At 38.8% G+C, this 10,146-nt stretch overlaps 1 long non-coding RNA gene across 1 annotated transcript in view; it reads right to left on the bottom strand.

Moving 5' to 3' along the window:
- LOC119790094 overlaps positions 1-10,146 on the bottom strand; it is a 51,708-nt gene that overhangs the window by 19,558 nt on the left and 22,004 nt on the right. The gene's annotated exons all lie outside the window — the stretch shown is intronic.

The following is a 10,146-nucleotide window of genomic DNA, read 5'->3' as shown; positions in this document are numbered from 1 at the left end:
ATACCAGGTACTGAAATGTTAAACAGCTTTATTTTTTCACCCTGTTGAATATAACATGCAGTCCATTATTGCCTGGAGATATTAAATTCTAAAATATATACATTTTTCACTTTATTTAAACCAAATACGGGGTGTAAATGTTAATAAATTACACGATTTACAATAATATACACTGCTCAAAAAAGTAAAGGAAACACTCAAATTATACATCTTGGATTTGAATGAATGAAATATTCATATTAAATACTTAGTTCTGTACAAAGTTAAATTTGTTGATAACAAAATCAAACAGAAATCATCAATGGAAATTAAATGTATTAACCAATGGAGCCCTGGATTTGGAGTCACACACACAAAGTGGAAAAACAAACTTCAGGCTGAACTAAACTTTGATGTGAGGTGCAGCAGGTCAGGTCACTGAGGCTCAGTATTATGTGTGTGTGTGTGTGTGTGTGGCCTCCACCTGCCTGTATGACCTCCCTAAAGTGTCTGGAAAGGCTCCTGATGAGGTGGTGGATGGTCTCCTGAGGGATCTTCTCCCAGACCTGGACTGAAGCATTCACCGACTCCTGGACAGTCTGTGGTGCAATGTGACGTTGATGGATGGATCGAGAAATTATGTCCTAGATGCGCTCAATGGGAATTAGGTCTGGGGAACAGGCGGGCTAGTCTAGTGCACTTCAACGTCTTCATCTTGCAGGAACTGCTGGCAAACTCCAGCCATATGAGGTTTAGCATTTTCCTGCATTAGGAGGAACCCAGGGCCAAGCGCACCAGTGTATTGTCTCACAAGGGGTCTGAGGATCTCTTCTCGGTACCTAATGGCATTCATGCTACCTCTGGTAAGCACGAAATGCCACCCCACACCATTGCTGACCACCCTGCCAAAACCTGTCCTGCTGAAGGAAGTTGAAGGCGGCAGAACGCTCTCTATGGTTTCTCCAGACTCTGTCAAAGGTATAAAACTGCTTTCATCTGTGAAAAGCACAGGGCACCAGTGCCGAATTTGCAAATCTAGGTGTTCTCTGGCAAATGCCAAGCTTCCTGAACGGTGTTGGGCTGTGGGAACAACCCCCATCTGTGGACGTCAGGCCTCATACCAGACTAACAGACTCAGTGACTGCTGGAGGTCATTTTGCAGGGCTATGGCAATGCTCCTCCTGTTCTTCCTTGCACAAAGGCGGTGGTAGAGGTCCTGCTGCTGGGTTGTTGTCCTCCTATGACACAGCAAAAGGTGTTGCCACAGCTCGTATTTATGTACCATCCTGAATGAGCTACCTGAGCCACTTGTGTGGGTGGTAGAGTCCATCTTATTCTAGCACGAGTGGAAAAGCACCATCAATATTTAAAAGTGACCAAAACATCAGCCAGAAAGCATAGGTACTGAGAACCTCTCTGTGGTCGCCACCTGCAGAATCACTCCTCTATTGAATGTGTCTTGGTTAGTGCCAATAATTTCCCCCTTTTGTTTATTCTATTAGCGAAACAGCATATGAAATTTATTGTCAATCAGTGTTGCTTCCTAAGTGGACAGTTTAATTTAATTGAAGTCATAGTGTGTTGTTTGCGTGTTCCCTTTATTTTTTTAGCAGTATATATAGTATTTTAAAACAGGACAGCTTTTACTGGACTGAATACATGCAAATCGATTTGATTCAGTTATTTGTATAGCATCATATGATCATAAAAGGATCTAATGTGAACAGAAATTATCCTTGATATTCGCAGAGGCATAAAAATCAATATATTTCATAACTAATTATTCTGATCAGTTCAGCTTTGTGTTTTTTGTCAGAGAAGACAGAGCAGACAAACACAAAAAATGGGTATGTTACATAATTTTCTTTTTAAAAACAGGTCAGTTAAATGACAGCAAAAACTTTTAAGTTAAGGGAGAGAGTTTTAGTCAGTAGAAAGAAATAGTAAGTCAGACAGTAGCTATTAATTTCCTTTGGAAAGACGCAGCTGGCAAGCCTATAGTTACTCAAGGTGAGTTTATATAACAAATTTCAGCGGCAAGATGATTTAAAGTGCTGTTATTGGGGAAAAAAAGAAAATTTCATTGTAGGGCCAAAAAGGTAACAAAGAGAGAATTAAAAATAATAATTGAAATATTTTGAAATTAAATTATTGATTTAAAAACTGAGCTGAAGGTTGAACTAAAAGTTAAATATTGTCTTGAATGCAAAGTCAAAGGCCACTTTTAACAAAAACAATTTAAAGCAACCTAGATTTTCAGAGCTTTTCCAGGTTCTGGGGAGTTTAATCCAGATTGGAGGAGCAAAAAAGAAAACTTACAGAGGGAAATTAACAAATACGGTGAAAACTTGAAACGTCTTAGACATGTCCTCTAAGTTACAATTAGGCTAATTTATTAAATCTCAGATATGTGAGTATATCATTTTAGATTATTCGAGAGTAAATGTTACACCACAGACTATTTACTCTTTTACTGTTGTGTGACTGCAATAGCATTATCAATTCAGGTTTCTCCATCTGCTCACACTGTCAAATTTTACATTCAAGTTCTCTAAATGAAACATCCTGGACACAAAGAGCTGGGAAGAGGAATAAAGTATGGGAAGACTGATAAAGACAACAAAAGCTGGACATAAAGTAGGACAAGTGGAAAGAGCACAAAGTGAAGGAAGTAACTGATATTAACTGGAGAGGACAGACCACAATAAGTGCTAAATAATGCATACTAATGCACACCACAACAACTTAACAAAGATGGTAAAACTGAGTTATCCAAGAACACAGAAACATCACAGAATAGAATAAATTATCACCCTATGTACTAAGATAGACAACTGTGAAACTATCTCCCAAACAATTCAACATATAACCTAAAATGGGTTTGTTTCAATTACAATGAAATGGTAAAACTCACTTTATTAAAATATAAAGCACAAAGTTTACACATACAGTTATACACTTGGATGGAAAGGTATCACACGAGATCACCTTTAAGTTAAAAGGAAAATAACCCAAATGCTTGACCTCCCACCTACCAAGGAGGGAATACATTAACAGGAACAAGGTGTGTAATAATTAATGGGCTTTGCCTGAGACAACAATAGGCAAACAGAACTGAGAGAAAGCAGTGGGAGGGAAGGGCTGAGCAAAGAAAAGTATGGAACAATTTACGTCATGACATAAAACATGAATCAGCAAAGGAATAACACACAAAGACGTCTATATTTACTCATGTTAGTCACATTGTTAATATGAATTGGGCTACATGTCTTTTCAACAAAAGAAAATAAGGAGTAGTAAATACTTGCAGATCTGTAATTTAGGATTAAAAGGTTGTTGCCCTGTCCTCACATACAGTTTCCATTTCTTTCTTTTAGATTGTCTACCTCTTGAATAATGTCTTTGTAATATATATTTTTATATATATATATTTGCGGTTTCACTCATGCCTGAGATAGTCCAACTCACGATCACCTGTATCGGAGTATATATACACTATATTGCCAAAAGTATTTGCTCACCTGCCTTGACTCACATATGAGCTTAAGTGACATCCCGTTCCTAATCCATAGGGTTCAATATGACGTCGGTCCACCCTTTGCAGCTAGAACAGCTTCAACTCTTCTGGGAAGGCTGTCCACAAGGTTTAGGAGTGTGTTTATGGGAATTTTTGACCATTCTTCCAGAAGCGCATTTGTGAGGTCGCACACTGATGTTGGACGAGAAGGCCTGGCTCTGAGTCTCCGCTCTAATTCATCCCAAAGGTGTTCTATCGGGTTGAGGTCAGGACTCTGTGCAGGCCAGTCAAGTTCATCCACACCAGACTCTGTCATCCATGTCTTTATGGACCTTGCTTTGTGCACTGGTGCACAGTCATGTTGGAAGAGGAAGGGGCCAGCTCCAAACTGTTCCCACAAAGTTGGGAGCATGGAATTGTCCAAAATGTCTTGGTATGCTGAAGCATTCAGAGTTCCTTTCACTGGAACTAAGGGGCCAAGCCCAGCTCCTGAAAAACAACCCCACACCATAATCCCCCCTCCACCAAACTTTACACTTGGCACAATGCAGTCAGACAAGTACCGTTCTCCTGGCAACAGCCAAACCCAGACCCGTCCATCAGATTGCCAGATGGAGAAGCGCGATTCGTCACTCCAGAGAACGCGTCTCCACTGCTCTAGAGTCCAGTGGCGGCGTGCTTTACACCACCGCATCCGACGCTTTGCATTGCACTTGGTGATGTATGGCTTGGATGCAGCTGCTCGACCATGGAAACCCATTCCATGAAGCTCTCTGCGCACTGTTCTTGAGCTAATCTGAAGGCCACATGAAGTTTGGAGGTCTGTAGTGATTGACTCTGCAGAAAGTTGGCGACCTCTTCGCACTATGCGCGTCAGCATCCGCTGACCCCGCTCCGTCAGTTTACGTGGCCTACCACTTCGTGGCTGAGTTGCTGTCGTTCCCAAACACTTCCATTTTCTTATAATACAGCTGACAGTTGACTGTGGAATATTTAGGAGCGAGGAAATTTCACGACTGGATTTGTTGCACAGGTGGCATCCTATCACAGTTCCACGCTGGAATTCACTGAGCTCCTGAGAGCGACCCATTCTTTCACAAATGTTTGTAAAAACAGTCTGCATGCCTAGGTGCTTGAATTTATACACCTGTGGCCATGGAAGTGATTGGAACACCTGATTCCAATAATTTGGATGGGTGAGCAAATACTTTTGGCAATATAGTGTATATATATAGTACATCAGAAAGATGGCCCCCAAAGACAAATGGCTCGGTGAGTACCTCAGGCAGGAGAAAACCGAAAGTGAGGACAAGAAAGAGGAAGGGGAACCATCATGGAGGGACAAGCCGCTGCACGGCGTATACCACAGACAAATAGAAGAAGTGGCTGATATCAAAAAATCCTACCAGTGGCTGGAAAAGGCTGGACTGAAGGACAGCACAGAGGCACTAATCATGGCAGCACAAGAACAGGCACTCAGTACAAGATCAATAGAGGCCAGGGTCTACCACACCAGGCAGGACCCCCGATGCAGACTGTGCAAAGATGCCTCTGAAACAATACAGCACATAACAGCAGGGTGTAAAATGCAGGCAGGAAGTGCATACATGGAACGCCACAACCAGGTAGCTGTCATAGTGTACAGGAACATCTGCCATGAGTATGGGCTGGAAGTCCCAAGGTCAAAATGGATGACACCTCCTAAGGTAGTTGAGAATGACAGAGCTAAGATCCTATGGGACTTCAAGATCCAGACTGACAAACAGGTGATGGCTAACCAACCAGACATCGTGTTGATGGACAAACAGCAGAAGAAGGCAGTAGTGATAGATGTGGCAATCCCAAGCGACAGCAACATCAAGAAGAAAGAACACGAGAAGCTTGAGAAATACCAAGGACTGAAGGAGGAGCTAGAAAAGATGTGGAAAGTGAGAGCAGCAGTGGTGCCAGTGGTAATTGGAGCACTGGGGGCTGTGACCCCCAAACTGGGAGAGTGGCTACAGCAGATTCCAGGTAAAACATCAGAGGTCTCTGTCCAGAAGAGCGCAGTCCTAGGAACAGCTAAGATACTGCGCAGAACCCTCAAACTCCCAGGCCTCTGGTAGAGGACCCGAGCTTGAGGATGACACATACCACCCCACGAGGGGTGAGAAAACAGTTTTATTTATATATATATATATATATATATATATATATATATATATATATATATATATATATATATATATATATATATATATATATATATATATATATATATGACAATATTGGACTTTGATAATGCAAACCCCTCTGTCCCTCTGTCTTGCCCATGTCTATGACTGCGGGATAGCTTAGAAGGGTTGCACCTACAGTAATACCTGACTGACAAACCTGTTCTACCATGCCTGATATCTTAACCTTCTCTACAGGTATTCCTTTGTGTCGCCTCCCACGAGGTTGTGTTTTAGGGCCTTTACTTCTTCTTTATGTTGCCCCTTGGATCTTCCATAACCTAACCTAGCACAACATCTGATTCGATTGCAATATAATTGATTTGCAGATGTATTTACTATTCAACTCCAAATGCAGTAAGCCACTGCCCTGTTCCTCTGATTATATCTTTGCAATCAAACAGTAACAAAGCCAGGGTTATTGGTTTTATCTGGCAACAAATCTTTCTTTAACGGTTTCAAAAAACAAGGTACAAAAGTGGGAGGCACTTCTTTTTTTTGTTGATCTGGTCGTATCTACTTGCATTTATTTTTTAGTTCTCAAATTTTTTATTTTATTTTATTGATTCTGGTAACAATCTTGGTCACCATTATGTGTGGAAAGAGGTATAACTTGATTTGATAAATGATTGATGTGAAAATTATACATTTATACTCAACAAAGCAATCAAGATATGCAGCAGTCTTTATTGGTTACCCATGCAAGCCATTTCTTATTGGGTTAATTACTTTATGCTGTTAAGCATAATGAAATAATTGCACAAAAAAGTTGTTTATTGTATATTGGCATGTACTAAAAACAATGGAACAAAGCAACCTAAAAATGACACATGTCTCCAATATAGAAAAATGTAAAGTTTAATTGTTCAGGTCTAAGTAACAAATGACTATTTGGCTTTTTTCTGTCTTCCAAGTTCCAAACATATTACCAACTTAACCAATTTCCTATCCAAGCTCATGTCTTCCTCCCAATTGCCACTTGGTGGCAACATAGCTGCAGAAATCAATTTGGAGCTATGTTTTTCACACCAACAAATGGCTCTGCATTTTAACATGAACCCAATTAAAATCTGTCTCATCTGGTGTAAATTAGTTTCCACAGCAACATAATATATTTAAAGGGTTGTTGACCTTATTACATTAAAACACAATTCCAGCTCAATGGTATTAGAAACCTTTAAATTAGTCCTAATTTTGTTCTGTGCACTGATCAACTTCACTGCTTTATGTATTAAGTGAAACAATGCCTGCAAATTCAAATCCACATAAAGAGTATTGACTGATAATAAACTACAATGTGACTGGAATGTATGGGTTAGAATATTTGTGCAGGGGAAGTTTATTTATGCAGCGTTTTAAGCAGCATATCCTCTGAGGTTGACCCTGAGATTGCAACTCTTTGTGTGGTTAACAAATAAACTGCCTAAAAAATGCCTCAACCACAGGAGATCAGAGCTGAGCTCTGAAAGGAAGTTAATTACTCTTTTGTCACAGAGAGCTGCTGTAGTGCCCTCAGCAGAACTGTACACCAATCAATAGTCTCTTCCTACTTCCTCCATGATAGAAAATATCAGGGGCATTAAATTAGCACTGGGAGGTCTGGGAAATCAATAGCTATAGACAGTGGAGCCCAAGGGGAAGTAAATTAATGACCAGACTTAGGAAGGGGGGGCTGGATGGCAATGTAAGGGGAGATAGGTCGCTATCTAAATCATGTTGTAAGGTATGAAGCCATTTATCTCTCCAAGCCAGGGGGTAAATTAGCAATTGAGCTGGGTCCCTTTTTTTTTCAAACCAAGAGTAATTTTGGTGGTGTTTGACAACACCTCCAGATTCTGTGGTCATCAATTTACACAGTATTAAAATGCAAAAAAGAGGCTCTTTAACAGACATTCAAGACTTCATGTAGATTAAAGGACTTCTTTAGGTGATGTCACTGTCAACACCTCCTTCTTTGTTAGCATTAAAACTCAACATCAAAGCCTGATTTAATTCTGGTAAACATTACTGATGATTTGTGAACCTTTTTGCCAAACATAAATATTTATATTAAAATAAGCATTAACTGGAAAACCTATACACCCATTAAATCCACCATCATCAAAAAAAGAATAATTTTAAATAACAAAAAAAAGTTAACCCTGAGAAAAGCCTGCAAGTCCTTATAAGTCTTCAAAACCCCAAATATAATCTATGACTGTATAACAAGAAAGAGACGGTACAAGTTTATCTGTATTAGGAGCTGTGGAACAAGGACGCTTCTAAGTAAAAAAAAAAAAAATCCTCATATGGTGTTCATGGTTTTAGCCACAGGACAGGATAAAGGTGCAACTCTAGTGAGGTAATTTAAAAATAATAATAGAAATATTGAAGAATAAACGGTAAAAACATGCACAAACAATAGAAGCATTTAAAGGTTATTAAAAGGCTGTAAAATATATATTTTTTATATAATTATGAGACTTATGTCCTAACATTGCAAGAATAAAGCCATTATATCAAAAATATACAGCACAAATAATATCAAAGTCATAACATTATGAGAAAATTAAAGAGCAAGACTACTCTCTTTAAAGGTTTTATATTAGAGTCGACTATTTCTTTAATCTCATTATGTTTTGAAAAATGTCTTTTTTTTATCAGCATATCTAATAAGCATGGCCCTTTAATACTATAACTATTTACATGATATTACAACTTTATTCATTTCATAGACCTAATATTAGGACTTTATTTTCATAATATTCACAAAATATATAAATGAGTCCTTAAAAAGCTCCTTGCCAGAATTCTCTTTCATATCCAGTTCAGAGCTCTGGAGAGGAGGATCCTTGAAATCTCAATGAATGTTGACATTTCCTCCGTACCAAAACAAGAAAACCTACATTTTTCCTCCTATGCAGACCAATCCATGAACTCTCACTTTTGACCTACTCCATATTAAAATTGTTTGAGTGACCACTGTACTGTCTGTTTAAGGACATAGAATATATTGTGTTAATAAATGGGCTTCTCTTTCTGGGTATCAATGTTTCTGTCTTTTTCCATTCTACAGCTTTGGATTATAACAACAGAATCATTTTCATCACATATTTAAAAATATGTGCTGAAATTCGTTCTCTGCATTTTAACCCTTCCCCTTGGGGAGCAGTAGGTTGCCATTGCACGGCGCCTGGGGAGCAGTGTGGGGTTAAGGGTTTTGCTCAGGAACCCAGAGTCGAGGCTGTGGGAATCGAACCCGGTACATGCAACCTTCTCAGAGCACAAGCACAGTGCTCTATGCACTAGGCCAACACTCCCCATTGCTACATTCTTCACTCAATTCCATTAACTGATGCAGTGCAAGTCTTTTTACTTTGTTATGAAGAAACTGCTTCCTCACCAGATTTTTGGTGCTCATCACAGATTTGCAGTGCTTTGTGGTTTCTTTGATCTGTATTTACTTACAAAACTCTCAGGGAGGTTGATTCGTCTGATGAGAAGCTCGTATGAAGTATGAGTCATAAGTCAAATCAAGTAATCTGAAAACAGAAAACATTTTAATATAAAGCTTCAGCAGATTTGCACCACAGTGCAGAACCATAATGAACACAGACTTTAGTGAAATACATACTTAGTGCGGCTTAGAAATTACACCCTTTATTATTTCCACAAGAATTAGATGTCTAGTATGGCTGAGTTAGCATTTATGTTTATTTCAGATAACAATCTTTTTTTGTTGAAATGCAAATAAATGGATTTTGCAAACCATTCATACTTGATAGGAGCTTTGAGCCTTGGATGCTACAGTTCACTCTACTGCACAGTCGCCTTTGTATAATGACTATTTTCCTCTAGAGCTATCTCTTAAGCTGTTTAGGATGTGCATGCATTACAAGTCTGTCTCTAAACAGCTCATCTCCTGCTGGTAATAAGGCCACAGCATTAGCCAGTCTGTATTAAGACTATAGCCATACTCCTTTTCTCTAAAACACTTCACTTAAACAGCTATTTTCACAACCCAAAGTTGTCTCCAAAGTTTATAATGCAAAGACAATTCTAGTTAAGTGGAGTACATCGGCTCCATTTTTACACTAACAATTTAATGGTCTGTTTCCGACAAGCAGGATTTATTATGAAATCAGCATTTTGAACAACGATGTTTTAACAAAGGTGCACAGTGTGTTTTTGGTTGATGGAGCTTTCCTATTGCCTATTCATTAAATCAATTGTTTTACTTATATCCATACAGTATACAGTTCTTTGTATTATAGTATTTATATTACGGTAGTATTTATACCGTTTGATTTCATTTTTCTGTGCAGCAACAAACCTTCATGTTCTTTTGTGGGGTTTTTCTTTGCGATAAACCAACACAAAGAACTTATTTTTATTTTTTTTCTCAAAACTGGAAAAAAAGTTGTATATTGCTTTTCAAAAAATACAACTGACAATCTG

This window comes from Cyprinodon tularosa, unplaced genomic scaffold (genome assembly GCF_016077235.1).
Source record: "Cyprinodon tularosa strain WSP-4 unplaced genomic scaffold, ASM1607723v1 ctg356, whole genome shotgun sequence".
Classification (NCBI taxonomy): domain Eukaryota; kingdom Metazoa; phylum Chordata; class Actinopteri; order Cyprinodontiformes; family Cyprinodontidae; genus Cyprinodon; species Cyprinodon tularosa.
The sequence above is the reverse complement of the archived record's forward strand: the minus strand, read 5'-3'. Positions and strand labels throughout refer to the sequence as shown.